Source organism: Sorex araneus, chromosome 2, assembly GCF_027595985.1.
Source record: "Sorex araneus isolate mSorAra2 chromosome 2, mSorAra2.pri, whole genome shotgun sequence".
Lineage (NCBI taxonomy): Eukaryota > Metazoa > Chordata > Mammalia > Eulipotyphla > Soricidae > Sorex > Sorex araneus.
The window spans coordinates 353,644,117-353,661,203 of record NC_073303.1 but is presented as its reverse complement, the minus strand read 5'-3'; the positions used below and the strand labels follow the sequence as shown (position 1 = coordinate 353,661,203).

Genomic DNA, 17,087 nt, shown 5'->3' with positions numbered 1-17,087 from the left:
ACTTTTTAGCATCATGGTTTGCAATACAGATACTGAGAGGCCATCATAATTTTTGTTAGTTTTTGATTTCCTTCTAAAATAATTCCTTAAAGATTAAAATAAATAGTTGGGAGGCAGTAGTCACCATTACTGTTTGTCTTTCTAATTTAACATTACTAGTTTTTTTTCTGGGACAAAATGACCCATTTTATACAAGGGTTCATTTCTTGGTAAATGCAATTAAATTTGGAGCAAACATTCTCTAATATTCTTTCTAGTTTTGATACCCTGGGTCACGATGACTTTATTTATCTACATTTTCTATCTTATTAGTAGGAAATAGTTTAAGAACAAAAGTGATGGTTATTCTTATTTCTTTTACAGAGTATTTTGCTATGTGATTAGAAAACTAAAATATTATCACCTTTTAAAAGTCTGCATATAGTTTTGATCACTGGCATTTTTTTCTTATTGAAATTTTGAACCACCTGATATGATCCTTAAAATCAACAATCTGGTGGAGGTTGGAGGGAAAGGGTGAAGATTACCAATAGCTATAAGCTTCCAGTTATAAAGTAAATAAGTTTCAGACATGTTATGTTCATAATGTTGACTATATAGTTAACAATACTATGTTGTATACTTGAAAGTTACCGACAAGTGAGCTTTTGGAAAATGAGTTTTGAAAGTTTCTGTCATAAGAACAATATACCTATAAGGTGATTAATATTAAAAAAAGATTTCTGTGACAATACTTTTACGATACATATTTTATAAATAATTATGTTGAATACTTTTAATAATAGCATACTCCATATTAAGTCTCAATAAACTGAAAATGATGTTATGCAACCAATCAAGAAAAGCTCAATACCTTACTAGAGATAAGTCAAAGCAATCCAAATCTGCCAGTCTCCTGCTTCCTTCCAAACCCAGTACATTTCAATCAGGAAAGTCAGGGCATGAAGCAGAAACATGTGGCTAAACAATAAATGCTTTAAATCTCTTATAATGCTTAAAATGTTGCATAAGAGTCAAACTGACAGCCTTGTACAGTCATGTGTATAGGAATTACTTTTTCTTTCCCTGTGATTTCTGAATTACTTTTTCTCACCCAAGGCTCTGTTCCAGCAGGCAGCAGAGAAGAGCAAAAGCAAATTAAAAGTATTTGCTATTTCCTGGAGCCCCAATTATGCTCTAAACTTGAATTAAGAATAGCCCAAGTGGTGAGGCATAGCTGGTTTGATCTGGTCCACCCTTGTAATAAAAAAAAAAAAAACACCAAGCACCATAAAGTCTTGATAGACCTGCTCCCATTGCTACTGATCAAAGAGAAAGAGTGATTTGGGCTGGGAGAGAAAAATGGATAGTGTGAGATATGTTTAGCCCCAAGCATTTAGCCTGCCTCTCTGATGGGTCATCAAAGCCTCTATACAAATGACTTCTGGGTCAACCCAGGGAGTCAGACACCACAGGAAGAGAGAGAATGTGAAGACACCATGATGCATACCCTTTATAGGCTCACCACTGTCGCTAGAATCCTAAAATCTCTGGCCAAGTTTGTCTTTCTGCTGAATAAGGAATCCCAAATTCAGCTACAATCCTGCTGTGCTTTGCTTTATCCTGTTTATATTGTTACTCAGTTTGTAAACGGGGGACTGTGTGTTTCCAAGTTTCTTGCATTGATAGTTGAATACATAAAATCTCAGTCTCTCTAACACACCAACAGAATCTAATATGTAATATGCCAAGATATCTGTGTATTAAAATGATCTCCTATATTTCTATTCATACTGGTTTTCTGATAACAATAACAACGTACCTCCTGAGATAAGGTAAGTCCTCCTTAAATATATAATAATGCACTTAATGTCTCTGACAAATGGAATAGCCCATGTCTCATCTATTCATTATTTTCCTAAAAATAAGCATCAATTTCAATCCTATATTTATGTACATTAAAGTTTACATGAATAATATGTATATTAACAAGCCAAAGTAAACAATGAGGTTTAATGTAAGGAATATAAAATTGCTGCTTATTGATACAGTTTAAGACTCCACATTGTATTTATCGCTAAGAAACTGCCCCTTTTTTGCATCTTGGTTTAATATTAAAGAAGAATAAAAATGTAAGTCCACGTTTGTTTGTTTGAAGATCCCACCCAGTTGAGCTTCTGGCTCTGGGTTCAGAGGTCTGCCCTGGTGATGATCAGGAGACCACTGCGGTATTGAACTTGAGTCAGCTGTGTGCAAGGCAAGCCTCTTACCTCCTATAGTATTTCTCAAGTTCCAATCATGGTAGTCTGGAGAGGATATTAAAATGTTCTTATGTTTTCTATTACACATATCACTGAGATAAAATCATATTTGTGTATTTCCACTAAAAGATCCATTTGCAACAGATTGGATAGAAAAAAATAACAATAGTTCAACTGTCTTAATTAGATCACTGAAAATATTTAATAAAATATTAAAGGATTAGACTTCTCTCACTAATTTTTTCTGTAAAATGCAGTGATTCTTTGTAAACATGCAGCATTTATGTTGCATAATAGATTTATTATTGTTGCATTTATTATCAGTATTTTTTAAGTTTTCTCAATGGAGAAATTAATGGAGTATCCTTAAAAGGAGCACCATAAAGATACATTCTTTATAAACAGATCTTTAGGGGATTCAACATTTCTGGGGAGTGGAATGGGTTCCTGAGACCAAAAGGTACAGAATACTCAGACCATTTGTTTTTCTCCAAACACTTAGGAGCCAATGCTTTAGTTGTATCTGAGAACTTCAGAGATCTTTTTTGTTTTGTTTTGTTTTGGGGCCACATCCCATTGTGCTCAGGGCTTACTCCTGGTTCAGAGCTCAGTGGTCACTCCTGGTAGACTTGGGGGACTCTGAGTTGCCACAGATCAAAGCTGGATTGGCTGCATGCAAGGTAAATGTCCTACTAGCAGTACTATGATGGCTCTGGTTACTCAGAGCACTAATTTTAAACTGCTATGGCATCTTAAGAGTCACATGACCAATAAATAAATAAACGACATATTTTGTAGATCTTATTGAGTGTTGCTAGCTTGGGAACATCTATTCAATTAGTCAAGGACCAAAGAGCAATTTATATTATACGTTTATATTATATATTTAAACCCTTAACATCTATACCCAAGATATGTACTATCTTAGTTGTGATTGTAAAATACTATAGGTTTCTCTTGTAAAATGACTGAATTATTCCCAAAGTATCTGATTATTTCCATTACTCCAGTGACTCATTCTGATATGTATAGGATCATAAAAAATACTCCAAAGATGACAATGGAGAAAGGAATATTTAAACATATACGTGGAAATTATTATAATATCTTCATTATGCTTCTCCAACATTCCTTTTTTAATATCCAATAAAAATTTGATCTATTCTATTTAAGATACAGATACAGGTGAATGAAAATTAGTCGTAGAGCTATAACTAAGATCAGACAAACTAGGTTATATTTCTAGAGATCTTATAATCAGTGAGTTGTCTTCAAAGAGCTATATGTGTCAAAACATTCTGACTGTCATCCCTACCTTGTTTTTGACAACTAAGTGCTACTACCTTCTATCTCCCAGGAATTCCATCATCTCTCCTACAATCAGAATGCCTGTCTCAATTGACAGCATCTCACAATTGACAGTAACTTGCAATTGACAGCATCTTTCACATTAATTTTTAGCCTGGCCTGCAGAGAATAAGCACCAAGTTTTTCAAGGATGCTAGAACTCCCCTCAGTGGTTCATGTACCATGATTTCATGAAAGAAAATTCTCTAGATGCTCTCAGAAGATGGCTAAACAAAAAGGGGTGGCTGAACTTCTCATATATAATAGATCCTATATGGGAGCTGGAAAGATAGTATGGTGAGTTGGGTTCTTGCCTTGCATGAAGCCCACCCAAGTTCAATTCCTGGCACCCAACAGAGTCCCTCAAGTCCCACCGAGAGTAGTCACTGAGTGGAGAGTCAGTGGAAGGCCTGAACACCACTGGGTATGGCCCCGCAACACATTAATAATAAATTCCCTATATTATGATCTATAAAATCATGATTAAGGATATTTAAAATAATAACTTCTCTTTTATAGAATCTTTCTGGTTGGTCTTTTATATTTAAAGATTTTACTCTTAGACTTGCCCTCTAAACTCATGTTCTTTCAAACATGGATTTTCTCTCTCCCTCACATCTTTCTTTGTTTTTTATTTTTATTTTTTTATTGAATCACCTTGAAATGCAGTTACAAAGCTTCCATGTTTGTGTTTCAGTCATGCAATGATTGAACACCCATCCCTCCTGCAGTGTACATTTTTTTTTTTGCTTTTTGGGTCACACCTGGCGATGCACAGGAGTTACTCCTGGCTCTGCACTCAGGAATTACCCCTGGCCGTGCTCAGGGGACCATATGGGATGCTGGGACTCGAACCCGGGTCGGCCGCGTGCAAGGCAAACGCCCTACCCGCTGTACTATCGCTCCAGCCCCTGCAGTGTACATTTTCTACCACCAATGTCCCCAGTACCTCTCCCCCCCACCCCCCTGCCTCTATGGCAGACAATTTCCCTGTGACTCTCTCTTTACTTTTGGGCATTATGGTTTGCAATACAGATACTGAGAGCCATCATGTCTGGTCCTTTACTTTCAGCACACATGTCCCATCTCGAGTGATCCCTCCAAGCATCATTGACTTATCCCTCACATCTAAGTAAGTTTTATTTAATAAAACTTATCTTGTATCACTAATAAAAATTTAATGAAAGATTTGACTTCATAATGCTTGATAAAAAACTATTTACTCAATTAGCTGAAAAGAATATTGACAAAATAGACAAAATATATTAAGATTTTACTAATAATATTGGTCAAATATATAGCACCCATTGTTCATAGATTTGCTTGAGCGGGCACCAGTAATGTCTCCATGGCGAGACTTGTTGTTACTGTTTTTGTCATATCAAATATGCCACAGGTACCTTGCCAGGCTCTGCCGTGTGGGCAGGATATTCTCAGTAGCTTGTTGGGTTCCCCGAGAGGGACGGAAGAATTGAAACTGAGTCAGCCGTGTACAAGGCAAATGTGCTACCCACTGTGCTGTTGCTCCAGTCCATCGTTGGTCAAATATAGGTAAAGTAAGTTTCAAGGTTTGTCTTTAAAAATCAGCATGTGTGTATACTATAATTTATAGTATACCCTTTACAATAAAATTCTATAAATTACTTTTTGTTTCATGTTGTGTATGTTGTGTGTTGCTTTTGATTTTTGGCTCATACCCAGCAGTGCTCAGGGCTTACTTCTGGCTTTGTGTTCAGAGGACCATATGTGGTGCTGAGTGTGACACCTGGGTAAGCTGTGTATAAGCGCCTTAACCTCTGTATTATCTCTCTGGACCCTATACTTCATGATTTTATCCTTCCTTCCATTTTCTGTATCCTGGCAACCATTAATCTTTCTACTGTCTTTATAGAGTTGTCTTTTCCAGATGTTAAATTGTTGGAATTATAGAATATGAGAGCTTTTTTTATATTGGCTTCTTTCACTTGGCAAATGTTTCAGCTTCCTCCTGTCTTTCCATGAATTGATAACAAATGTCTTTCAGCACTGAAAAATATTCTATTGTCAAACGATTTCTGCAGTTTATTAATCAACTCGATTATTAAGAACATCTTGACCACTTTCAAGCTTTTGCAATCACGAATAAACATCTATGTGTTTACACGTGATTGTTATAAACATCTGTGTGACTTTTGAGTGGACTCAAGTTTTCAAAAGTTTATATAAATACCGAAAAGTACAGTTGTTGGGATCCTGGGAAAGAGTTTAGTTTTATTCAAAACTACCAATTGTTCCGATTGTTTTCAAAGAAACTAGGCCATTTTGCATTCACACCAGCAACAAATGAATTTCTCTTGCTTCTCTTTCTTGACAGCTTTTGATACTCTCAGTGTTCTGGAGTTTGACCATTTTAACATGTTGTGTATTGATGATGTCGGTTATGAAGCATTTTTCACAAGCTGATTTATTATTCATATACATCTCTGGTAAGATGCCTAAGTTAGTCTTGGGCCCCTGGCTAAATTGGGGTGTCTTTAGTTTTGGCTTATTATTGAGTTCTAATAGTTCTTTGTATATTTAGATTTTTGTTTTCCAGATACAAAAAGTATCAGATAATAGCATCATTCATCAGATGTGTTTTTGCAAATGTTTACTCTCAATCACCAGTAAGTTCTTTATTCCTTTTGGCAGCACCATTGACAGTGAAGAAACTCTCAATCCTAATGAAGTACAGTTTCAATATATTTATTTTGAGATTTCGGGCCACACCCACTAAAGCTCAGGGGCTGCTCTCACCTTGCACTCAGGGGTGATTCCTGGTAATGCTTAAGAGATCGAATGAGGGTCAGCTGCTAGCAAGACAAGAGATTTACACCCCTATACTAGCTCCCTCGCCCTAACTATAATTTTTATAGGTTGTGACTTTGGTGTTGTAATAAAGGCCATTTTTGTCTGAAATATTATGTAATTAAGCTGGTGAAGAATTCAGGCTGTAACGTCTAAATTACAATTGCCACAGTGATGTACTGTATACCAGTGATATATATCTTACTGTTTCTATAATTCAGCCAGGCCCGTATTAGTAATAAATTCTAAATTTTAGTATCAATTCATACGAATTATTAAATATCCTTGTGAAGAGTACTTCATATGCTAAAAATACAGGCTAGATATATGTTTTGAGAAAATTCAAGTGGGAAAACTTAAGCACATTTCACTATTTACTCGCAAGTTAAATTTCACTTCAGGGAACCTTCTTGCAAATCCTTTTAAAGGATTACTGAGTTAAAGGAAGGAGGAGAACTTGTTAGGAGCCTAAAGTTGGCTAAATTTAGATATGCAAATGAACCCATAGGGTGTGCTTATACTCTATAGGCTGTCTGTGCAATTTCTCTCTTTCCCCCCTTAGTACTCCACCCTTAATTAAAAGACTAATTTAGTTACAGGGTCAAATTTCCTGTCTTGACCTAGCTCTGAGTCTGCTTTGAGAGGGGTAGTAGCTTGTATACCACAGAGAAGTGGTAATTAGTTCACTGTAATTAAAGGATGAATGATACTAGCAAATGGAGGTGGGTTTTTCCAGTCTGCTGAGTGGGAAAACATGGAATAAATTAAAGAGGATTTTCTAAGCATTTTATCTCCTAGAAATGGGTTCTCCATTTCTTCTAGAAATGGCATGTAGTTCTGGGATGAGACTCAAGCAAAATTACTGCAATTTTGGGTTGGATTAGAAACTAGAGAAACTCACACAGACTCACTCACCAAGAGCGGCCCTTGGAACAAATTAGTCCCATTTGTAATGAGATAAAAAGCTCCCTTAGTCACTCACAGGGAAAATTCTAGCAAATGTAATACATTATTTTATAATCAAAACTTATTGGAAATAGAAATACAAACACAATTGTCAGTTTTACTCTCAAGTCAAATTGTCTGGTCCAATAACAAAGGTTCATGTGTCTGTGTGTGTCCGTGTGCATATGTTTAAGTAGCAGACTACTAATCAATTTATGTATGTAATGACAATTTAGATATAACAGTTAACAAAAGAAACAGAATACAGTAGCAAAAACTGATCAGAAACACAAGCCTCACAATGGAGACCTTACTGATGCCCACTCGAGCAAATCGCTGAACAATGGAATGACAGTGCAGTGCTACAGTGCTACAGGGCTTAATATGACACCAATTTCAGAATTTATTTCAGAATAGTAGGTGCCCTGAGCACCACCAGGACTGATTCCTCAAGTGCAGAGCCAGGAGTAAGCCTTGAACACCACTGGGTGTGGTCTCCAAACAAAAAAACAAAAGAGCAGTAATTTCAATCTCTAAGTGTCATATTGATATTCCTTGGGCTTTTCAGTTCACAAAAACATGTGATATATATTGTTACTCTTTTCAGTTGTATTGCCCAGGGAGTTACCTTTCACTGCTTCTAACACATCTTTCTTGCATAGAGGAAGGAAGATCGGCTGTAAAAACTTGATGAGTTTCAAACCAGTTTACTGAACATCTTTACTAGTCAGTGGTACCAAAAAAAAAAAAAACAAAACAAAACACTTCAACGTTCAATGTCTAGCAAAGGTGAACACTCATTTTTGCGTGTGCACAGAGTGTATTGAACTTTAACACATTAAGATGAGATGGAGTTTAGTTTCTGGCTATAGGGTAACTGCAGTTATCCAAGGAACGCTTTTCTCATAGCAAGAAGCAGTTGTTTAAGAGGACTCTCTGACTAGGTCAGAACATCTTTTCAGGTCTAGTTAAGAATCTTCATAGGAAAAAGCAACTCGAAAACTAATCTCAAGTTAAATGTGCTTCAACCTCTAGGAGGCCACTAGAATCAGGTAAATTTGCAACATTAGTGCAGGATATAGAAGAATGCTAAAAATCTACTAAAAAATAAAAGCTCCTTATTCCATTTTTCACTCCTAGGACTAGTCTCACTTTGCATAGTTTCTGAGGCTCTCACGACTTGCTGCTTCCCAGAAAATCAGAGAAAATTAGGGGTCTAGAAAATTAGGGCCCTTCTTACATCCCTCCCCTGTCTTCCTTAAATTACATCCCCAAGACTTCCCAAAATTTGGTAACAATATAGTCGGACCTTCCTCGACTATTCCCACCTCAACACAGTTCTTTTGTTTAACTTTAGTCTACTTTTTAGGCAGGTTTGTAAACACAATATATTTTTAGATTATTGGTCTGCATAGGAAACTTTGTTTTCTTTGTTATTTTTTAAAAATCATTTTCTAAAATGAACATTAAAAAAAAATCCAAGAGTACCAAGTTGATCAGTGTCTTAAAATCACTTAATTTCTGAGTATTCTGCCCATGTCATGAACAGAGGTGAAAATAGCATTTTAAGACTTTTTATAAGTTGATTGCCTTAAATGTGACATTAAGCATTTAGGAAATCTCATGATCAGTCTAATGTCACCTGAAGGAAGTCGCTGATTCTTGTGTTTCTTGGATTGTGAATTCACTGATTCCCTCACAATTCTCTGGTTCCTTCTAATGCCATCCGCATTTTTCTGCGCCTGTTTTGCTCATAAGGGACTTACAGTCTTAGCAATCAAACCAGACATCAATAAAACACCAGTGAATAAATCAAATTTCTTTTCCTTAAGGACACTTTAATTCAAAATCTGTTGTCTCCAAAATATGTATTTCTCTTTCTTACTGTCTTTTTCTCAGCCAGAAAAATACACTGTCAAAAAAAGCCCATGTAGAATGTGAACTAGCTTAACCCCCTTGGCAAGCAATATGGACACTTCTCAAAAAACTAAGAATTGAGCTTCTGTATGATCCAGAAATTCCACTTCTCAGCATCTGTCCCAAGGGTCTAATAACAATATTTTGAAAGAGACGTTTCTGCCTATGTTCATTGCAGCACTATTTACAATAACTAAGATCTGGAAATGACCCAAGCACCTAAGAACACATGACTAGATAAATACATTTTAGTAAATATGTGATAGCACAGCCGGTAGGGTGTTTGCCTTGCATGCAGCTGACCTGGGTTCGATTCCTCCGTCCCTCTCAGAGAGCCTGGCAAGCTACCGAGAGTATCATGCCTGGACGGTAGAGCCTGGCAAGCTCCCTGTGGCATACTTGATATGCCAAAAACAGTAACAATAAGTCTCACAGTGGAGATGTTACTGGTGTCTGCTCGAGCAAATCAACGAACCACGGAATGACAGTGCAGTGTTGTACAGTGCGGTGTGCAGTGTATCTACTCAGTGATAAGAAAATATAGAATCATGCAAGGTGCTGCTGTACAGATAAAACTAATGATTTCTCATGTGGGAATATATATATGTATGTGTGTGTTTATATGTATATATATATATATTTTAGTAATGGAGCAACAAATGGACAAAGGAAATAGAAATGGATTGTTTATCTAAAAAACTGAGCTTATCTTAGATGGGTGTTGGAGGTGGGGAGTGAGAGTAGGGAATTAGGAATTTGTGGCAAAAAAGTGAGCACTCCTGTGGTAGTGTGATGTTGGAACTCATGTTGGGACCATGTATACATGAAACAATCATTAACAGTTTTGTAAATCTTGGGACCTCAATAAAAATGGAAGAGATAAAAGAAAAGACAAACCATATAGGCGCCACTCATGCCCTTAGATGACTGTCAATCATGCCACTAGCTCAGGTGAAAGAAGGCCTCAGTCAGGAGGTTGAGCCCTGTTGATGATTGAAAGCAAGACCTGAGGGTCTTGTTTGTGTGCTTGTTTTTTAAGAAATTAGTCATCACTATCACTTCTTGGCCTTTTAGATAAGACTAAGTATAGTATCTTCTCTACTCACTTTAATATCTGATACATCCTCTCTTTGAGGACAATATATTCAATGAATTTTTGAATTTTTGGACAGGAAGTTGGAATAGGAGTTTTCTCTGTCCACTCAACACATCAACCTGGTATAGCAGTACCTCCAGGAATGGTGCACCAAATTAAAGAGAGAGAGAGAGAGAGAGACAGAGAGAGAGAGAGAGAGAGAGAGATAATTAGTCATCACTAATTCACCTGAGTAGGTGTTTGAGGGGATATAAGTAATTTATGAGGTTTGAAATTTTTTTCCCTTAGAGAATATTTCCTCTTTATTTCCTCTATATCTAAAGGATTCTGGTTCTATAATTAGTCGAAGGAAACAAAGGTAAATGCCCTTAAAAGATTCATAAAGGCCATTTTGCAGCAATAGTCCGCAGTAAGTTGCCGGGCCAGTGGCACTGCAAGCCAGAGAATGCTCCGGACCTCAGACCGGGCCAACAACACCGGGGGCGCCAGACAGAGAAGATGCAGAGTCCTCACCTTCTCCAGTTGGAGTCCCAGCAACACTGAGCATCTACTAACATGGCTCCGGTTTGTGGGACTGGAATATCTCTCCAAACCTCGGCCACTTACGCGGCCACATGACCTTTCCTGATATCCAAAGAAAACACTCAGGAACAGCTCCGCCACCCCTAAGTGGCCATTATAGCAGAGGCACAGAAACCCAGAGGCTGCTGGCAGCTACACTTGTGGACCTTGAACTTATCTATAGTCCCGTGCAGCCCAGGGAGGAAAAGGGTTTTTGCCCTCATCCATTTCCCCTCTTGGCATCATGGAGACCACCACCGTTTAGTGCCAATTAGACAGAGAGGTAGGAGCTTGCAGTGATGGGATGCATGGGGACTTTCGCGATGGGCGGGGGGTGGGCAGAACCGGCTTGACTTCCGGCCCAAATGAAATCCCAGTGGACTCCCATGAACAGCTTCCCTGCTCCTGAACAGCCATGATCCCAGAGGCACACAAACCAATCTTGGAATGCAGTGGCTGCTGGCAGAAATACCTCTGGACTTAATACCAGAATCCCAAAACTAGGCGGCCAATTTCACGACCGTGCAACATCATATGCTCATTGTTATCCACAATAGGAAACGTACCATCTAATGATGCCATTCTGAGAGGTCTGACTGTTGGGGGGAAAACTCCAAATAATGATAGTGAGTTTTCGGTCAAAAATTGAACGTTATCGGGGCTGGAGCAATAGCACAGCAGATAGGGCATTTGCCTTGCACGCGGCCGACTTGGGTTTGATTCCCAGCATCCCATATGGTCCCCTGAGCACCGTAGAAGGTAATTCCTGAGTGCAGAGCCAGGAGTAACCCCTGTGCATCACCGGGTTGACCCAAAAAGCCAAAAAAAAAAATTGAACGTTATCATAGCAATGAGAGAGTTCATTGAAAATCATCTGTCACACAGGCAGAGGGGGAGAGGGAGGGAGGGTCTCTGGGGTTCTTGGTGGTAGATCATGTGCACTGGTGAAGGGATGGGTGTTTGATTATTGTATGACTGAGACTTGAAAAATAAATAAATAAATAAATAAAAGGAAGTTATAATCAAAAAAAAAGAAAAAAGAAAAAGAAAAAAAGAAAGTAATTGAGGAAAAAAAGCTGATAGGATGAATCTAAAATGCATTGTGATTAAAAATTTCTGCTTATTAAAAAAAGATCCATAAAGATAATCTGAGTAGCAACGTGTAGGCCACTGATTTGGCCACTGGTAAGTGGTGATCTTGGATCAACTGTATATTCTTTCTAAACTTCACTCCTTTTAGCTATAACTCATGCTGAAACAGTGGTGGCTAGGTGATGAAATGAGTGGTGCCAAATTTCTAATCATAGTTATCTAAAACATTAAAAATGTTTTCACATTTACAGTAATATTGACTTATTTAGTGGTAAATATTACATAATTAATATATTTGAAACAGAAATAAATCATTGGTTGTGTGGTTATATCACATACAAAATGTTTATATATAAGATGTATGTATTTATACACATATACATCTGATAGCTGGAAAACTAATAACACTTACAAAATCTTTTATTTATTTGGGGGGTGGTCTGTCTCAAGTGGTGCTCTTGGAGCCTGGATGCCATTCCTAGTGATCTTTGGTTAACTAGACCACACAGCTCAAGCTGTTGCTACCACATCTGGCTAGAATAGTGTTGGTCAGGGGTGAGGGGATGGGGGAGGCATGGGGGTATTGGTATCACTCTGGTTGGTATTCATAGACCTCCAAGGCTACACCTTTCAGTGCTCAGTGGGCCATGAGTTTTTCTGCAATATGTAAAAACATCTGTCACTGTCACTGTCATCCCGTTACTCATCGATTTGCTCAAGCAGGCACCAGTAACGTCTCCATCGTGAGATTTGTTGTTACTGTTTTTAGCATATCGAATACACCATAGATATATATTCTTATATAAATATATGTGTATCATATGCACTTTCCAAATTGCTAGATATTGGAAAAAACTGAGTAAACTATACCCAGTTCTTTTTCAGAGAATAGGGTGTGAGATCCTAAGATGTGCTCAGAGTTTTTGGGGTGTACCATTGGTGTTCTTGGCTAATTAGACTTGCAATTCAAAGCAAAGGCTAGAACACAAGCTACTGCTCTTATCCTGTACAGTTAGGGGCCTCCAGAGCTGCCGGAAGTGCTCAAAAACCTGCAGGACTATAAGGACAATTCTTAATGGGGTCATGTGGGGTGTTGAAGAAGGATCTGGGGTATGTGCGTGTATGTGTGTGTGTGTGTGTGTGTGTGTGTGTGTGTGTGTGTGTGTGTGTGTGTGTTTGGTGCTCAAGGCTTACTTCTGACTCTGCACTCAGGGTTCACCCCTGGCAGTTTTGGGAGATCAGATGGGATGCTAGGGATCACACCCAGATTGGTCGTGTGCATTACAAGTATTATACCTGTTGTACTGTTACTCTGGCCCCCTAGAGAGGGATTCTTAAATATTTGCAATGCCATTTAACAAGAGAATTACAATGTGGGCTAACAGTAACAGACATTTACTGTTACATAATAGTAACAATTACAATGTGGGCTAACAGTAATAAAATTCATTACACAACTGATTTTGAATTAGTTTTTAATCATTGTGCAGTCAGTAACTTTCCAGTGTTGACAAATTTTTTGAAAGCCTCCACAATAAGTTCTGCAATCAACAGTTTAAGAAGCTAGGAGAGAGACTGTTGACCATTATTAAACAACAAAGCAGAGCAAAGAGACAGTCTAAAATTATATTTTGGAATGGGAGATTACAAGGTTATTTATTATCATGAAGAACACTTTAATTATGGAGAATAAAACTATCTCTGTTAAGAATTAAAATCTCGAGTCAGAGCCATATATAAAGTCAAGATTAAAAGGACAGGTTATGTCAAAATAAGATGTGGGAGAAGTATTATAAAATGAAGAATATGGTAAGTCATATGGTAAGTGTCATAAAGGGGAAAGAGGAGTTTCGCATTATTCCCACAAGCTTCAGAATAAGTTCCAAAGGAGATAAGATCTGAATCACTGAAGCACAACACCATAAAGCTATTGGATCGTGTTCCTGCCTTGTGGATTCAGGGGAACTGAGATAACATGGGGGTAATGGACTCTCTGGTGGAGGGTACGGTATTGGAACATGTTTACACAAAACCTTCACATTATTAGTGTTATAAATCATAGTGCCTCAAATAAAATTTAAACTATCTTTTTGGATGTTGAGATAATTACGTCCTTTATTTTCAGTTTTCCTGCTTTGCGGGATCCAAAGGAAAATCAAATTATATTGAAACCAAATTATATTGAAAAATAAAGTAATAGCCATGGAGTCCCCCTCTATAACTTATACCATCATATACCATTTTTATGGTTCAGAAATTATCTTAGCCATTTATAGTCACTTTTCTATTAAACAGAAACACTTATAAGTGCATGGACTAGTGTATTGTGTTCGTTTTGCATTCGTAGATCCTTGAAAGGTAGCTGATTTAATATTTGTTCATATTTTAATAATCATTATAGCAACTAGTAGATATGATTGCATATTATAACTATTACCATTAATTAATAAGACATATCATAAATATGATAGGATTTAGATTTAGCTCTCTTGGAATTGGGCCATTAAACAAAACAAAATAAAACATACCTGCTCTCCTCCATGCAGTAGAAGTAACTTGTCCAGAACTTTCCAACTTGCTAGATATTAAATATTTTAATTTTCTCCAAGTCTCACTCAAGATAAAAACTCATGTAAAAGGAGTAATGGGATAAATCCTTATAACTTCAATGCTAAACTGTGTAATGGAGGTCTAGTTTTCTCTTAGGGCATGGCGTTCCCAACTGTATGAATTCCTTATGTTTTCTTCATGGGTTAATGTCCCCAAGTTATTTGTGTCACCTAGCAAGTTACAGAAACGGGGATTTTATTTTTCTATCTATCCCTTGTGAAAAATGGCATTGAATATTCCATGCCAGTGGTCGAGCCTCATTAGGATAGGATAAGAAGACAGCTGTTTCAAGCAAGTTGCAGAAAGCAATTAAGTCAGAGACAGTAGGAGAAAAAAAAAGTCTTTTTAATCTTTAACTTTGGAGTATCCAGTATTCTAATATGCTAAGTAGTCTTGTCAACTAATCAACTTTAAAAATCCCACTAGCATGACCACTTAAAAGAGAGCTTTTCATTAAACTGTTCCAAGAAATTCTAGGGCATCATAATGACATCTGTCTTCTTTCTCACATCACATCTGCCTCCTCTCTGAGTTTGAGATCAGAGTATTCTTTTTCCTGATAATCTTTCCTCTTAAATGTTGAAATTGACCTTAAGCAATTTAACTTTTTTTTTCAAGTCAGGAGAGATTGGTGAAGCTAGTTTCTGAGTTTAATGAGCTCCCTATCCTAAGCATCTCCCCCAGGTCATTTCTGAGACTAGAACTGGCTACCTGTCTAGCACAGGAATCAATTCCCTCTCTCTGGCATATGTTGAAGTTACCACTGATTTTGAAAAAACACAAATAGAATAATTCAAGGAAAAATTATAAAGTTGGTCAAGTGTATTTTTATAATAATTCTGGCTCTTCATTCCATACTTTCTTGAGTCCTTCCTTAAATTCTGCATGCACATAGGTAACTAAGCAACAGTGGTAAACAATCCTATTTGGTGAGATCATTTTAGATATTTCATCCCAGGGATTTGGAGTGAGAGTAAAATCTCCTCAATAAACCTTAAAAACAATGAAGGAGTATACTAGAACTGATATTTGCAGTGCTAACAGGTAGAAAGTTCTGGGCAATCAGCATGGGTGGTCATGTTAAAAGAAACAGTTTGCCTAGTGTATTGTTCTATAGTACTCTTATTACACGCAATGCCTCCTCACTTCTGACTATGCATATTTCAACTGCATGACCATATCTATTGCTCTAGGATTTGTCTTGGACCTCAGTTCCTCTAGAATGCCTCTCTGGACTCCCTAAAGACTAAATTATAGATCCACCCTGCAAATTCAGTATTCCCTTGGTAGACTTATAGTGCCTTAATTTATTCTACTGTTTTGTTCCTTATGGTCAGCAATTCTATCATGTTTTGTGCTATAATCCAATACTCATTGGGCTGTTGAAAGATTATAGCAAAAACTAATAAAAATTATTTCAAAGCAAGGTATTTCAACCAATATTGGCCAGGATGGGATAATCTCAAAACAGTCTAAGCAGTGATATGATCTTAAAGGAAAAACAGCAAGATAGTGTTTCTGGGAATTTTCAAGAAATCACAAAAAACTTCTGCATGTGACCTTTTCAATAGATAATTTTGTTTTTTGGGAGGCATACCCAGCAGTGTTCAGTATTTACTTCTAACTCCCTGCTCAGGGATTACTCTTAGAAGAGTTTGAGGAAGTATACTTGGTGCTCCATCTGGAGAAGGTGTGCTGGCTGTACCTCCTCCGTCTGGCTCCTCGGTGTTGCTGGCCCGGTCTGGGGGCCCGGGGCATTCTCCGGCCTCTTTGCTTACCAAAACGCCCAGATTCTTCTCTGTTGAATGTGGCAAGATGGCGCCAAGGGCAGGTCTAGGGCGTGACTTCCGGCGGCCGGGGCGATTTGGAGACTGGGCTGGCACCGCCCCACTCCATTGCCCCCCGAAGATTGGAGATGTCCCCAGTCCCGCATCCCGGAGCCGTGTTAGTGGAAGCTCAGTGTCACCAGGGCTCCATCTGGAGAAGGTGAATTAAAATGTTTTTAAAAATTAAAATCAATAAATATTCAAAAATTTTAAAAGAGGCTCATATAACAGAAAATAAGGGTGAATTTTTTTCTTTCAGCTCAAATAAAGTCTAAGTTATAGAAACCCATAAGTAAAAAATTTGATTACTTTTCCTTCAAGGTAAGTCTTTTTAAACTAAAGTCAATGTCTCCTTTCTTTCTTTCTTTCTTTCTTTCTTTCTTTCTTTCTTTCTTTCTTTCTTTCTTTCTTTCTTTCTTTCTTTCTTTCTTTCTTTCTTTCTTTCCTTCTTTCTTTCTTTCTTTCTTTCTTTCTTTCTTTCTTTCTTTCTTTCTTTCTTTCTTTCTTTCTTTCTTTCTTTCTTTCTTTCTTTCTTTCTTTCTTTCTTTCTTTCCTTCCTTCCTTCCTCCCTTCCTTCTTTCTTTCTTTCTTTCTTTCTTTCTTTCTTTCTTTCTTTCTTTCTTTCTT

At 37.4% G+C, this 17,087-nt stretch overlaps 1 non-coding gene across 1 annotated transcript; it reads left to right on the top strand.

Annotated features, from left to right (window-relative positions):
• The first annotated feature begins 10,329 nt into the window (after positions 1-10,329).
• LOC129402668 (U2 spliceosomal RNA) lies at positions 10,330-10,527 on the top strand. The gene has a single exon (XR_008628769.1). It is a non-coding gene; the product is annotated as a U2 spliceosomal RNA (small nuclear RNA).
• The last annotated feature ends 6,560 nt before the right edge of the window (positions 10,528-17,087 follow it).